This window comes from Myotis nattereri (assembly GCF_964212035.1).
Source record: "Myotis nattereri genome assembly, chromosome: 3".
Lineage (NCBI taxonomy): Eukaryota > Metazoa > Chordata > Mammalia > Chiroptera > Vespertilionidae > Myotis > Myotis nattereri.
Window position 1 is genome coordinate 149,530,691 of NC_138077.1, and position 17,166 is coordinate 149,547,856.

Below are 17,166 nucleotides of genomic sequence, written 5' to 3' on the forward strand. Positions count from 1 at the left end.
GAGGCCATACCAGATTATAACTCTTCACATCCATAAGTGACACACTCAAGGGGCAGACTCAGTAAGCTCCAAAGCCCAAGTCCTTCCCCATAAGGGTGTCTTCTGCACAGCAGCTCTTCCACTGTAGACACAGCTGGTCCTCACAGCCAATTAGCCGGTGGTAATCAAACACAGGGAAGCAGCCAAAATGAAGAGACAAAGAAATGTGTCACAAATTAAAGAAATGGAATAAAGCAAACTACTGGATATAGAGTTCAATACCAGTTATAAGGTTACTTAAGAATCTTCTAGAAGCCTCTGAGAAACTTAGTGAGACCTTTGAGGAACTTAGTGAGACCTTCAAGGATCTTAGTGAGAATGCAAAAAAAAAAGGAAAATGACCAATCAGAAATAAACATACACTGACTGAAATAAAGACTAATACACAGAGATTCAACAGTAGAATAGAGGGTCCCAAGAATCAAGTCAAAGATTTGAAATATAATGAAGCAGAAAGCACCCAATCAGGAGAGCAAAAAAGAAAAAAGAATCCAAAAATATGAAGATAGTGTAAGGAGCCTCTGGGACAACTTCAAGCATACCAACATCCAAATTATGGGGGTGCCTGAAGAAGAAAGAGAGCAAGATATTGAAAACCTATTTGAAGAAATAATGACAGAAAACTTCCCCTACCTGGTGAAAGAAATAGACTTACAAGTCCAGGAAGCACAGAGAACCCCAAACTAAAGGAATCCAAAAAGGAACTACACCAAGACCCATCATAATTAAAATGCCAAGGGCAAAAGACAAACAGAAAATCTTAAAAGCAGGACGAGAAAAAGTTAGTTACCTACCAGGGAGTACTCATACGACCGTCAGCTGATTTCTCAACAGAAACTATGCAGGCCAGAAGGGAGTGGCAAGAAATATTCAAAGTGATGAATAGCAAGAACCTACCAAGATTACTCTACCCAGCAAAGCTATCATTTAGAATTGATGGTCAGATAAAGAGCTTCACAGACAAGAAAAAACTAAAGGAGTTCATCACCACCAAGCCAAGATTATATGAAATGCTTGAAGGGTATTCTTTAAAAAGAGGAAGAAGAAAAAGGTAAAGATAAAAATTTATGAATAACAAAGTGACAACAAATACATATCTATCAATAAGTGAATCTAAAAATCAAATGAATAAAAAATCTGATGAACAGAAGAAACTGGTGAATGTAATAGAATCAGGGGCATGGGAATGGAGTGGACTGACAATTCTCGGGGGGGAAGGGGATGTGGGGGGTGCAGGAAGAGATGGGACAAAGTTCTTATATGCATGTATGCAGTACCTATGGATGTAGACAGTGGGGTGGTGAGGGCCTAGGGTGGCGTGGGAATTGGGTGGAGGGGAGCTATGGGTAGAAAAAAGAGAGACATATGTAATAATCTGAACAATAAAGTTTAAAACAACAACAACTCACTGGTGGAGATCCATCATTAAATTATCAAAAATGTATATATTTTTAAACCTGCATGCATAGGTGTGTTTATATAATAGTTGTTGACTGCACATTCTAGTGTCCCCATTTTTTGTTTTGTTTTTGTATTAAGGGGCTACAATGAATATCCTTCTTTCATAAAACAATAGCACAAAAGCCATATATTTATGCTTTTTCTCCAAATCCTCTTGTTCTTGAGTTCAGGTAGCAAGTTCAGATACACAAGGTTTCATATAGGGAAGGATACCTGCTATGTACATGTATAAATATTTCTATCTGTACATCAGTAAGCAGTACAGTGGGGCCTTGACTTATGAGTGTCTCGATTAATTAGTTTTTTGAGATACGAGCCGTCTCTCAGCCGATTTTTTACTTTGAGTTGCGAGCTAAAATTCGGGTTATGAGCCAGCTTCAGATACCCCACCGCTAGTTGGCGCAGCGAATGTCACAGTGAAAGCCACAACATCAGCCCAGCATCACATGTCTCACTCATTCACTTTAATGATTTGACATACGAGTAATTTGAGTTACGAGCTCCGTCATGGAATGAATTAAACTTGTAAGTCAAGGCCCCACTGTATTATAAAACCCCACATTTTTGCATTTATAAAAATATATGTATAATAAATTTCTACACACAATTTTTAAAAATAAGAAATGAAACAGGAGCATTGTTTTAATTTGTATCACTTGGCTCCTCCTGGCATTTTAACTTCTGGACAGTGGAACTTACTTCTCTAACTTAACTCATTCAGGAAGGCGGTTCGAAAACCGAATCATTTACTCCCATTGGAAATCATGTAAACTGAGTTAATCCATCCCAGACCCCCAAATGATTCCCTGCTTAACCTTTCTTATATATAGTACATGCCTATTCTACTGTTTAATCTATAATAAATACATTAAAAAGGAAAAGAAATGAAAATTTAACAAAAAGGAAAGGAAATGTACAGTAAAAATGAAACTTTAAAAATAATTATAAACAGCAACAAAAGCAAAATAATAATAATAATCATAATAATAATCATAATAATAATAAACTACGAACTCTCTTGAGGTGTTACAGCAGGAACTGACTCCCATTCCGCATCTCACCTTGGTCTGTCCTGAGAGGCTGACCCCACATGTATGGGCACGAAAGGTCATCAGGTGAGAAGAGACTGTTCCAGAAGGAGATGGAGAAGCATGCCCTGCAGAAGGCACAGAGCCTGCGCTCCCGCATTAGATGGCGTTGAACACAGCAGGCACTGCAGGGTCCTCATCGGAGCCCTCGGCGCAGGGCAGGAGCTGGTCCTCGAAGGTGGAGTCCCCGCTGTAGGAATGCTGACAATGAAGGAAATAATTGGCTCTCTGGGAGATAAAGGATAAATCAATATTAGATATCAGATCAGCAGACTTATGACAGACCAGATGTCTCCTGGTTGGAACATTTATATATTTAAAGAAAAAAGGGGCCACACAGAAGAGGCATCAGTTAACCATGAAGATGCAAGAAGAGAAGCCATATCCTGGGCAAATGATAACAATTATGAATTAAAAAGGGGACCCTAGTCTTTGGACTGGAAGTTATTGATCTCCCACTGGCAAGGCTGACCATTAGCTTTGGAGCCAAGGAGCCCTCAAGTCTTCTGATATGAATGGAAAGTCCAACTCTATTGTGACATTGAACAACAGGTATTCTCACCTGTAGCCATCAAACATTCAGTTCATCGAACTCCCTTGTTTTGATTTCATGCTCACCAAGAAATCTGTTTTCTTTTCTGTATTTGGTCCTTGTTGCTGTAACATTTGACAATAAATCAATAAAACAAACTTTGATTATCTTTACTGCATGGCCACATAGTTTGGTCACTTGGAGTCAATGAGCCAACCCTGTTGACTCAAATCTTCACAGTTTATGTGAAAGTTGTATTTCTTAGTGCATATAAATAAACTAGAGGCCCGGTGCATGAAAATTCATACACTGGGGGGGAGGGATCCCTCAGCCCGGCTTTCCCCCTCTCACAGTCTGGGAGCAGTCAGGGGAGCGGGCCTAAGCCACAGTCTGGCCTCCCTCTGTGGGAGGCAACTGGCTGATCAGGGGAAGGCACTGCCCCCTTCTCCCCCTCAATGCTGCTGCCTCTGGCCTCTCTCTGCAGAAGGCAACCGGGCAAATCAGGGGAAGGCGATGCCCCCATCATGCCTCTGTTACTGCCACTGCTGGCCACCATGGATGCCTGAGCCTCAGCACTTGCAGCCACCACAGCTTGCCTGAGCCTCCAGCCGACCCTGGGCAGCAGCAGCCTCCATCTGTGGCTTGCCTGAGCATCAGGCAGCCACTGCGGCTTTGTCTGGAAGGACATCCACTCTAATTAGCATATTACCCTTTTATTAGTATAAATTGATCCTTGAGGTATATAAAAAAAATAAAATAACAAATAAAAAGTAAAAAATGTTTTTCTTGAATGGATAATATAAGTAACCTTGACAGTTAAGTCAGAAAGTAACATAATTCTGGAAAAAGCAATTGTGAAGATAGTTGTGAATAAGTTATCAAATATATAGCATACCAAGACAAAGATATGGTAACTAAGAAAAGCATTCCAAAGAGAAAGAGGGAGGTACACTATTCAAGGAAATAATAACTGGAACGTTCCAGTATTGACAAATGATATGGTTATTCAGCTTAAAATGTTACTGTGAATCCTGAGCAAAACAAATGGAAAGAAATTTATTCCTAGATACATCATAGTGAAACAAGGACACTAATAGGATCAAAGCAGCCAGAGACAAATGATACATTCTTTAAAAAGCAGTGAATCATAATTCATGAGGTTTACAACAATATGAGGTTAGAATATTTTTGAAATGTTGGGGAAAATAGCTGTCAAGCTAGATTTTTTTTAAATTAAATCTTTATTGTTCAGATTATTACATTTGTTCCTCTTTTTTCCCCCCCCATAACTCCCCTCCTCCCAGTTCCCGCCCCACCCTCCGCCCTCACTCCCCACCCACTGTCCTCATCCATAGGTGCATGATTTTTGTCCAGTCTCTTCCCGCATCTCCCACACCCCATTCCCCCCCAAGAATAGTCAGTCCATTCCCTTTCTATGTCCCTGATTCTATTATAATCACCAATTCATTCTGTTCATCAGATTATTTATTCACTTGATTCTTAGATTCACTTGTTGATAGATGCATATTTGTTATTCATAATTTGTATCTTTACCTTTTTCTTCCTCTTCCTCTTCTTAAAGGATACCTTTCAGCATTTCATATAATCCTGGTTTGGTGATGATGAACTCCTTTAGCTTTTCCTTATCTGTGAAGATCTTTATCTGATCTTCAATTCTGAATGATAGCTTTGCTGGATAAAGTAATCTTGGTTGTAGGTTCTTGGTATTCATCACTTTGAATATTTCTTGCCACTCCCTTCTGGCCTGCAAAGTTTCTGTTGAGAAATCAGCTGACAGTCGTATGGGTATTCCCTTGTAGGTAACTGAGTTTCTTTCTCTTGCTGTTTTTAAGATTCTCTCTTTGTCTTTTGCTCTTGGCATTTTAATGATGATGTGTCTTGGTGTGGTCCTCTTTGGATTCCTTTTGTTTGGGGTTCTCCGCGCTTCTTGGATCTGTAAGTCCATTTCTTTCACCAGGTGGGGGAAGTTTTCTGTCATTATTTCTTCAAATAGGTTTTCAATATCTTGCTCTCTCTCATCTTCTGGCACCCCTATAATTCTGATGTTGGTACGCTTGAAGCTGTCCCAGAGGCTCCTTACACTATCTTCATATTTTCGGATTCTTTTTTCATTTTGCTTTTCCGGTTGGGTGTTTTTTGCTTCCTCGCATTTCAAATCATTGACTTGATTCTTGCGCTCCTCTGGTCTGCTGTCGGGAGTCTGTATAATATTCGTTATTTCAGTCCGTGTATGCTTAATTTCTAGTTGGTTCCCCAATATAACATCGAGGGTCTCATTAGTTTTCTTGTAGATCTCATTAAGTTTATCGGCGGCTTCTAAACAGTTCTTGAGAGACCTTAAAAGTGTGGTTCTCAACTCTATATCTTCCATTGACAATTTTGTCCTGTTTCTTTGTCTCCGCATTTTGTTATGCTTCCTTGGTGCACCCCCTAGTGGTCTTTGTGCACAGTCTTATAGTTAAACCTTGATTGTTGTAGCTAATACCAGGGAGGGTTTGACCTCCAGGCCAAGTGGCTATGAGAATCAGCTGTGTCTGCAGTGAGAGAACTTCTGTCCTCTAGGGAGGTGCTAATCTGGCGTTTGCCTGAGGCTATCAGGCAAATGCCTTTGTGCAGGGCTTGGGCGGGGCGGGTCACACAGGATCAACAGGGTGGGCCGGAGAGAGCAGTTATGGCGGCTCTCAGTCCTGTCCCCAGGGGCTCTGCCTCTCTGAGTCCCAGCACCCGCTGCAAACCTCGGAGAGAAAGCTGCACTCGCTCTGACCGAAGCCAGGCAGTCCCGCTTCTCCCGTTTGAGTCTGGGTCCCTAAAGACTCGCCCGTATCTGGAGCTCAGAGTCTGCGACTCCCTCCCGATTGAAACGCCAACCGCGCCCTCCGCCACCAGCCCGCTCTGCGCACTCCGCACCTCAGAATTTGACTTCAGCACTGCGCCTCCTCTGAGTGTCCGTATGCGTTTCTCTTTCCTCCTAGTTGTAGGACTTCCACTCAGCCAGCGTTCCTGTGGTTCTGGGTGATGTCCGTTCCGTTTTTTAGTTTCACTTTTGAAGTAGTTGTTCAAGGCAGCAAACTCCAGCGTTAACCTATGCCGCCATCTTGGTTCTCTAACAGACTTCTTAAGCAACCTAGATTTTATACCCAAAATAAACCATTATGAAACTGTTAGGGTAAAATAAAGGCATTTTCGAATACCCAAACACAAAGGCAATTATTTAAACAGGAAATTCTCAGGAAAGGTGCTTTCAAAAAGCAAATTTCAAGATCACGTAGATGATTCCAGAAGGTAAGCCTGGGGTGCAGTAAGTAACAAAGAAGAAAGATAACAGCAAACATATGGGTTCATGTAAACAATATATAATAGAACTGCAAGTGCATGTTTTTTCATTTCCTAGGATTTTTATCAGAGGGAGTTTCCAAGGAGTGTAAACCATAGATGAATACAACTATGCTTACATTATTAAGATTGTGAAACTTTTTTTGTACATTTTAGACCAAAATCAAACTCTGGGGTATGTACAAGATTAATAGACTAATCAGAGGAGATTAGTAGTAGAAAACTCTACTGGGGAATTTTATCGTTGCTATCTCTCCACCCCTGCCCCAACTTGCTTTCTCCTTATACCTTCCCCATAGCACAATGAATGCTATTGCTTGCCCTCTCCCTCCATAACCGCAGTAGAATTAGAACTTCAAAGATTCTCTTGAAAGCTGACATGTGCTTCCTTGAATTCGGGGACACTAAGATTTGTGCCTGAATCATGTCTAAAAACATCTAAAAGTCAGAGGCTCGCTAAAGCACTTTGTGGCAACAGAGGGGAAAGGAGAGGATTAGAGCTGGGAGCAGCCTGAAATTCCAAGGTAGGTAGATGTGCATACATCTTTCTCTAGGGCAAACACTAGGAGATTTCTAGACTTGAGTTATGATATATGTATACAAGAGACCCAGTTTATGAAATTCATGCACTGGGGGAGGGGGAGGGAGTGTCCCTCAGCCCAGCCTGCACCCTCTCCAATCTGGAACCTCGGGACTGCTGGCTCCTAACCACTCACCTGTCTGCCTGCCTGTTTGCCCCTAACTACTCCCTTGCTGGCCTGATTGACTCCTACCCGCACCCCTGCCAGCATGATTGACACCTAACTGCTCCCCTGCCGGCCCAATCACTCAGAACTGCCCTCCCCTGCAGGCCTGGTCCCCCCCAACTGCCCTCCCCTACTGGCCGTCTTTGTGACATGTGGGGGCAGCCATCTTGTGATGATGTGGAGGTGGCCATCTTGTGGCAGCCAACTTATAACAACATAGAGGCAGCCGTCTTGTGATATGCGGGCATGAGGGTCAATTTGCGTATTCCCTCTTTATTATATACGATATTTTTTTTTCTTAAAGTACAATTGTTGTTGCACTGGTTATAATTTTGATTAAGCGCTGCTTTAGAATCAAATCCTAGGATAACAGCATTTCAAAATCCCAGGCTATTCTTTTTTTCCAGTTTTATTAACTTTTATTATTGACTTTTGAGGCAACTTTCAAATATACAATACTGTACTAAAAAAGTAGCTCATAAAAGTTCTACTTCTATGATACTGGAAATTTGTACCCTTTAACCACTTTCACCCAATTTTGCCCATCCTCTAGATTTGAGTCATATTGAAAGGAACCCTGCCCAAGATATTAAATGGCAAGGTGCATTTGTTAGGGGCAGAAATAGAATACATTGAGACCAGCTACAATTGTAAGAAATATTAAACATGCTCTGTTATCCATGATGGTTCTGTTCTGATTAGAGAAAGCACATTCTAAGCTCACTGAGAATTGTACACCCTGGGACATGGGAGCTAACATCGGAATGCAGTCCATCCTCCTTCCAAGAACTGCCTATCATTATGGAAAGATTTATAACCTCATGGCACCTAGATCTGGAGGCACCTGCTCTTTACAACCCTTTGCCCATATTGCCTGTAATCTGGTAAAATTAGGGCTCCTGGTTCCTCTTCCCAAAAAGAGGTTCCACCTGGCCCCCATGCCTAAAATTTATTTCTTCTGCAGTGTCTTCATTGTGCGTCAGCCCTCCCACAAGTCCTCCTGAACCCACCGTGCAGGTCGCGGCATGCATCAAAGGAGACAATCAACAGAGTAAAAAGGTGCCGGGGTCCAACCCCAGCAGGTCCAGGGGTTCCCAAAGGTGTGGACGGAGTCAGCGAAGACTATCCACCCTATTCCTGTGGTGGAGTCTGATCCGTCCCGATTGTGGGGCAAAGACTATCCACCCTCTTCCTACGGTGGAGTCCTATCCGTCCTGAGTGCGGGGCGCTTACCTAGGGGTCCCTGTTCGGGCGCCATATGCCGGGGTCCAACCCCAGTGGGTCCAGGGGTCCCCAAAGGTGTGGATGGAGTCGGCAAAGAAGGAATGACACGGAGACAGCGTTCAGTTGATCAGCAGCCTAGCCAGGATCTCCAGCCAAGTTCTGGTCTGGATCTCCTGCGAAGTTCTGTTTCCATGTTCTCTTGCTAGGTTCTCCAGCCAGGTTCTCCAGGTTCTCCAGCCAGGTTCTGTAGCCATGTTCCCTCACTAGGTTCTCCAGCCAGGTTCTGTCCAGGTTCTCCAGCCAGGTTCTCCAGGTTCTCCAGCCAGGTTCTGTAGCCATGTTCCCTCGCTAGGTTCTCCAGCCAGGTTCTGTCCAGGTTCTCCAGCCAGGTTCAGTCACCAGGTTCTAGTCAGGTTCTCTTGCCAATTTCTGTAGTCAGGTTCAGTCCAGGATCTTTTGCCATGTTCTCTCGCTAGGTTCTGTCTCTAGGTTCTGAGGCCAGTTTCTGTCCAGGATCTTTTGCCATGTTCTCTCCAGCGAAGTTCTTCTGTCTCTAGAGAACGTTCTGTGTAGGTTCTGTGCCAATTTCTGTCTCTCTCTCTCTTCTGTCTTCTTAGTTCTGTGTTCTAAGCTCTGTCTTCTAAGTTCTGAGTTCTAAGTTCTGTGTCTTGCTGTCTTATTACATCTGTATTTATACCAGTTGATTCCAATCCTATCAATCTCTATTTCAAAGGTTAGGGCGTTTCTTATCTCCATTCCAGGGAGTAAAGATTATGTAGCTTAAGCATGATTGTTCGTAGTTAAAGTGATTAATTACCCACCTGGCACTTAGTTAAGAGGTTTTATTCCCTCCCTAACTTCAGGGGAAAATCCCTACCTGGGGATTGAACCTTTCTCGGAGAGGTGACCTTGGTTAAAACACAGCGCCAAGAAGGTGAGCAAACATATTAAGAACAGTATGCCATATATGCCAGGTCCCTTGAAACAGCAAGGATGGACTGGCTCCCAGCAAAAAGGCAACTCACAGAATGAGAGAAAATATTTAAAAATTACATATCTGATAAAGAACTCCTAAAGTTCAAAACAACCCAGCTTAAAAATAGTCAAAGGAGTTGAACATGTATTTCTCCAATGAAAATATACATATGAAAAAATGCTTGATATCATTAATTATTACATAAATGCAAATAAATATCCCCTCACACCTATTAGGATGGCCACTATCCAAAAAGTAATAAAACAACAAATATTGGTAAGGATATGGAGTAATTAGAACTGTTGGGAAATGTATGTAGGAATGAAAAATGGTGCAGCTGCTATGGAAAACTGCATGATAGCTCATCAAAAAATTAAAAAGAGTCATGACAGATACCTCTCACAGACACCAAAGAGCCCTGAGTCAGAGGGAGAGGGCTGTTCCCAATCTCCATTCTTGTCATCTCTTATAAATGAATTTAAATGAGAAAACTCTAGGTGGTTGCATTGTGATAAAGTCAATTTATTAAAGTATGCACCTTTATTAAAGAAGCAAGGCAGGCAAATCTATGCATCTGGCTTATGAAGCACAGAGGGGCTCTCAGCTATTCTGAAGAGTGAGTTAAGTTGGGGTCTGAGGTGTGATATACCCTCCTGTATCTATAGGTTTCAAAATTCCTCTGCTTAATATCTTGGTACAGATTAATTCTCAAGTTCCCTTTTTACTTTGTTGTGGCCTTCCCAGGATTCATGAAAAGCACCTGACAATTTTATCTTGTCAAGCCATAACACTGCTGGCTTTCCTGCTTAGGGAGTTAAAAAAAAAATGCCTTTTTTTTTTCTTCCCCTTCCTGAACTGGCTGATTTCTTTGTTTAGTGGACTAGAAAGACTCCCCACTCCTCTCCCCCTTTCCTGCATTCTCTGGTTAGGGAGGTTTTTAACCATCTGCTCTCCTGTCCTTGGCTGGGGAAGATAATGGCTTGTTATCTGCAGGCCTACTGCAAATTGCCCACACTGTTTGGTCTTGTTTTAACTTTCTTGTCTCAGTTTCCCTCTTCCTTTTGCCCTAGAATTTTCCTAGCTTCTTAATATCCTGCGACAGACTTACCATATGATCCAGAACTTCTACTTATTGGGTAACATTCAAAATAAGTAAAGGCAGGATTTGGGGGAGATATTTGCTCACCCCTGTTCACTGCAGCATTATTCACAATAGTGAAGAGGTAGCTGCAACCCATTTGTCCATATCAACTGATGAATAGATTTGGGTTTTTTTTTAATGTTGTACTCAGCCTTAGGAAAAAGAAAATCATGTCACATGCCACAATATGGATTAACCAGGAAGACATTGTTTTAAGTGAAATAATCTAGTTACAGAAAGACAGAGACTTTATGATTCCACTTACATGAGGTACCTCAGGTAGTCAAACTCATAAACGCAGAAAATAGAATAGTGGTTGCCAAAGGCAGGCGAAGAAAGTTAATGAGAAGTTCTTTAATGGGTACAGAGTTTCAGTTTTGCAAGATGAAAAGCTCCAGAGATCCATTGCGCAACAATGTGAATATAACTAACATGTAGGTATTTTTAACCTTTACATATAAAAACAGTTAAGATGATAAATTTTGTTATTTTCTTTTAATTACAATTAAACATAAAAAGGAAATAATAATGCAATAATATGCTAAACAAATAAAACCCTAAATAGGGTTTTAAATAAGTAGAGCAACAATCCATACTCCAAAATGAAAATAATTAGCTAAAAATGGTATCTACAAATCAGTTTATATTTGCTTGTTATATCCTATATAATCTCAATTCTGGAAGAACTTCAGGAAGTGCTCCTGATTTTTACTGAAAGGAATTGGTTGGTAAGGGGAGCCAAAACAATACACTGGAAAATAATGGACTCTATTATTAAAATAATAATAATAATAATGTCATTTAAAGTGTGATGCTGAGTTTACTAGGATAAATAGACCACAGAACAGAATAGATAGTTAAGAAATAAATTTAAATATGAAGAAGTACAACAGTGAGGTCATTTAAAAAAAAAACAACTAAATTTCAATCTATTTCCTATGACTGACATCAAAATAAATTTCTCTTGGGTAAAATTTCAAATGTTCCAATTTGAGATCTTGAGACTTCTACTTCAATAAGCAGGGCTCCTCCTTCCCTCTCTTGCTCATCCCTTTGCTTTTATTATTTGGGTGCAAGTCAGTCTCATCCAGCAGATTAAGCAGTTTTTAGGGCAATGGCTATGTGTAATTAATTTTCCTACAACCCTGAGCACCTAGCACAGCGCTGTGCACACAGCACATACACTCTCTGTACGCACGTGCTGCTGACTATTGGTCCTGCCTCCATTGTCTGTGAGACTCAGGGACCCCAGGTGAAGCAATGACTTCCTGCTGCTGAGTGCCCAGACCATCCCGCATGGAGGGCGTCATGTGAAAAGCCGCTGAGTGTGAAAACACCCGACACCTGAAATTCAGAGTCTGTCCGAACAGCCTTTGACACCCTAAGCAAATAAATACTCATGAATTTTAATGTAATAATACAACATGCAAATTAATTAGATCTGTGACTATCTTTTAGAATAATACAAGTATTCTAGAGACTGCACTCCAAGTACTCTGGAAAGAGAGGAAATATACCTTCCTCTACCCAGCATTTAAAAGAAAAAGTCCCTAGAATGTTTTTCAAACAGCCTCACATGAAAACAAAAGACACAAAAACTGCACAGACTTCATTGTGCTAAACAGGAAAGAGCTGTTTTCTTGACATCTAGTCTATTTCTGAGAAACTAAGAGCTACTTCCTGCTTCCACTTACAAAGGACGTGTGTTCAATACAAATACTTTCCATTTGTCCTTAATCGACACAAGGTATTTATTCCTCACTCGTGAGAAAAACAAGAACCAGAGACTTTTAACTGATAAAAGGGCTGATCAGACTGTCAAGCAGTGAGGATAAAGGGAGACGCACAGCACCAGGATTTCAGTCCACATTTGCAAACACAGAGCCATGGATGAACCTAATTTGACCTTCCTCTTAACACACTGGCTCAGCATTTGAGGAAATCCCAAATCAATCACCAGGGCCTTGTGACTCAATGAACTGCTCTAAACAAACCATTAGCCCTGGCCACTGTGGCTCAGTGGGTCAGGTGTTGTACTGTGCAGCAAAAGGTTGCAGGTTCTGCCCTAGCCCCTTTGGCTCAGTGGATAGAGCATCGACCTGCAGACTGAAGGGTCCTAGGTTTGATTCCCATCAAGGATACATGCCCGGGTTGCTGGCTCGATTCCCAGGAGAGGGTGTGCAGGGGGCAACCAATCAATGATTCTCTCTCATCATTGATGTTTCTGTCTCTCCCTCACCCTTCTTCTCTGAAATCAATAAAAAAAATATATGTATTTTTAAAAAGTTGCAGGTTCAGCCTAGTCGATTTGGCTCAGTGGATAAAGGGTCAGCCTGTAGACCAAACGGTCCCAGGTGCAATTACAGTCAAGGGCCCATACTTGATTGCAGGCTCCTCCCCGGCCAAGCCCTGGTCGGGGTGCATGCAGGAGGCAAACAATCACTGTGTTTCTCTCACATCGATGTTTCTCTCTGTCTTTCCCTCTCCCACTCTCTCTAAAAAAGATCAATGGGAAAATGTCCTCAGGTAAGGATTAACAAAAAACCAAACCAAAACAAAAAAAGTTGCAGATTCAATTCCAGGTCAGGACGTTTGCCCAGGATGTGCGCTTGATTCCTGGTGTGGGGTGTGTAGGAAGCTGTTTCGCTTTCACATCGATGTTTCTCTTCCTCTCCCCCTCCCTTCCTCTCTCTCTCTAAAAATCAAAAACAAACAAACAAATAAAAACATTAAATATCTTTAAACTGTATTTACTGGTGTGTGAAATGCAAATAATAAAACCTACATTATATGCATGTGCTGAAGAATAAATTGAATTTAGTTAATGACACCTGTAAAGAGTTTAGAACTACAGCAGTGTTTGCTTTTACTAGGAATTTGGTGATTGTGACACTGTTATATTGTACATCAGAGAGCTGAACATAAGACGCCTTAGTAAGCCAAATTAATTATTTTGGAGCCTTTATTACACTAGCAGTCTCAGAGGAGTAACCCCTAGAGTTTGAGCAAAACAGTATAGAGGAAGTTTTCCCTTTATCCCCCGCCCCCCAGTCCTTTTGCCTCCCAAATATGGGATTTCCAGACCTTTTGCAGACTTTACAAAGAGCTCTATGTATGTATTTTGCAGGCAGTTTGTAACCTTGAGCACAGCACAACTCAGTAGCCTTGGGCATAGTATATTTTCAGATAACTGGAGGGCACCTATTTAGGGGAGTAGCCAGGGATGGCGATGGAGTGGCTTGCAAGGTGAGATAGTTGAATTTATGTTCCCTATTATTCAAGCAAGCAAGCATGTTTACAGAAGTCAAGAAGAGCAGTGTTAAAATATCAAACAGCAGTTTTTACAAAATAGAGATTATGGTAGCAAGATGGAGTACCTCTGTTTCAACACCAGGGACCCAGCGCACATGGGGTTTGGACCCACACACTGCACAGCAGAAGGACATGGCAAACCATTGCTGAATTTTCCAATTCTTTTTTCCCCTCTCTTCCTTTTTCATTTTACTGAGATGAATAAAATGAAATTGAATGCTTTAATGCAAGTATATAAGAAGAAATTGATCACAAATCAAAACAAGACATGCTGATAACAATCAGTGACTAGAATGCACAAGTAGGAAATAAAGCAGAATCAAATGTCATTGGAAATTTTGGACTGGGGGTCAGAAACAAAGCAGGAAAACAGCTCATGAAGTTCTGTGAGACAAACAACTTGTCCATCACAAACATGTGCTTCATTCAACCAAACAGACATCGACACAGATATCAGCAGATGGCTAATATAGAAGGAAATGGACCATGTAATTGGAATCAGAAGTTGTATATATTTCCTTAAAAAATTACTCTTCCTTAATTTTTTTAAGGAAATATATAGTGGATTATTGAGGCATTATGTTTATAACTCTTAAATAGTTTAGAAATATGTGGTAAAATAACATTAAGGGAATTTTATATTTTTGGCCAAGTTTGTGAGGAATGAGTATTTGGTAGAAATCACCAGTGAAGCCATTTGGGCCTGAGCTTTTCTTGGTGGTAGTTTTCAACCTCTTGTTACAAGTCTATTCAGATGAGCTATTTCTTCTCCTCCTCCTCCTCCTCCTCCTCCTCCTCCTTCTTCTTTTTCTCCTTCTAGCTATTTCTTCATGAAACAGTTTCAGTACTTGGTGTCCTTCTAGGAATTTGTCCCTTTTTAATCTAATTTGTTGGCATATAGTTATTCATAGTATTGCCCTATAATCTCTTTTATTTCTGTGATGTCAATAGTAATGTCCCCTCTTTCATTCCTGATTTTAGTAATTTGAGTCTCCTGTCATTTCTTCATGGCCAGTTTAGCTAAAAGTTTGTCAAAATTGCTTATTTTTTCAAAAAACCAGCTTTTGTTTTCACTGCTTTCTTTGTATATTTTCGCATTACCTATTTCATTAATATCATTTATGAATGATATTTTTTCTTTTTTCTTGTTTTGGATTTAGGTTGTTCTTATTTTACAGTGTCCTAACGTGAAAGGATATTAATTGAGATTTGTTGTTTTCTTAGTGGTGCTCCAGGGCATTCATATATATATATATATATTTCTCAGAATATACTTTATTCTGTTGTCTGTATCTATGATGCTGTTTCTATTTTGTTTGTTAGCTTATTTTGCTCATTAGACTTCACATACAAGTAAAATCACATGGTATTTGTCTTCCTCTGAGTGGCTTATTTCACTTAGCATAATACTCTCCAGGACCTCAGAAGTGACCAGGATTGAGAGAGTGAGTGAAAAAGGTGAAGAGATTAAGAAGAAAAAAAAACAGAACCTGGAAAAAAACTTGAGGGGGAAACCAAGATGGCGGCATAGGTTAACGCCAGAGATTGCTGCCTCGAACAACCACTTCAAAAAACAACTAAAAGACAGAACGGACATCATCCAGAACCACAGGAAGGCTGGCTGAGTGGAAATTCTACAACTAGGAGGAAAGAGAATATCATACCCAGACTCAGAGGAGGTGCAGTGCCGAAGTGAAATACTAAGGTGCAGAGTGCACGTGGAGCGGGCTGGTGGCGGAGGGCGCGGTTGGTGCTTTCAATCGGGAGGGAGTCTCAGATTCTGAGCTCCAGATCCGGGCGAGTCTCTAGGGACCCAGACTCAAACGGGAGAAGCGGGATTGTCTGGCTTCTGTTGGAACTCGAAGGCAGCTTTCTCTCCAAGGTTTGCAGCGGTTGCTGGGACTCTGTGAGGCAGAGCCCCTAGGGACGGAACTGAGAGCAGCCATAACTGCTCACTCCGCCCGCCCTGTAGATCCCCGGGGATCCGCCCCGCCCAAGCCCTGTGCAGAGCCATTTGCCGGATAGCCTCAGGCAAACGCTAGATTAGCACCGCCCTAGAGATCCAGCACAGAAGCTCTCCCACTGCAGACACAGCAGACTCTCATAGCCAGTTAGCCTGGAGGTCAAAGCACCCCTGGAATTGCCGACAACAATCAAGGCTTAACTACAACAAGACTGCGCACAAAGACCACTAGGGGGTGCACCAAGAAAGCATAAAAAATGCGGAGACAAAGAAACAGGACAAAACTGTCAATGGAGGATATTCAGTTCAGAACCATACTTTTAAGGTCTCTCAAGAATTGTCTAGAAGCCGCCGATAAAGTTATTGAGATCCTCAACAAATCTAATGAGACCCTCGATGTTATGATAAAGAACCAACTAGAAATTAAGCATACACGGACTGAAATAACGAATACTATACAGACTCCCAACAGCAGACCTGAGGAGCGCAAGAATCAAGTCAAAGATTTGAAATGCGAAGAAGCAAAAAACACCCAACCAGAAAAGCAAAATGAAAAAAGAATCCAAAAATACGAAGATAGTGTAAGGAGCCTCTGGGACAGCTTCAAGCGTACCAACATCAGAATTATAGGGGTGCCAGAAGATGAGAGAGAGCAAGATATTGAAAACCTATTTGAAGAAATAATGACAGAAAACTTCCCCCACCTGGTGAAAGAAACAGACTTACAGGTCCAGGAAGCACAGAGAACCCCAAACAAAAGGAATCCAAAGAGGACCACACCAAGACACATCATAATTAAAATGCCAAGAGCAAAAGATAAAGAGAGAATCTTAAAAACAGCAAGAGAAAGAAACGCAGTTACCTACAAGGGAGTACCCATACGACTGTCAGCTGATTTCTCAACAGAAACTTTGCAGGCCAGAAGGGAGTGGCAAGAAATATTCAAAGTGATGAATGCCAAGAACCTACAACCAAGATTACTTTATCCAGCAAAGCTATCATTCAGAATTGAAGGTCAGATAAAGATCTTCACAGATAAGGAAAAGCTAAAGGAGTTCATCATCACCAAACCAGTATTATATGAAATGCTGAAAGGTATCCTTTAAGAAGAGGAGGAAGAAGAAAAAGGTAAAGATACTAATTATGAACAACAAATATGCATCTATCAACAAGTGAATCTAAGAATCAAGTGAATAAATAATCTGATGAACAGAATAAACTGGTGATTATAATAGAATCAGGGACATAGAAAGGGAATGGACTCACTATTCTTGGGGGGGAAAGGGGTGTGGGAGATGCGGGAAGAGACTGGACAAAAATCGTGCACCTA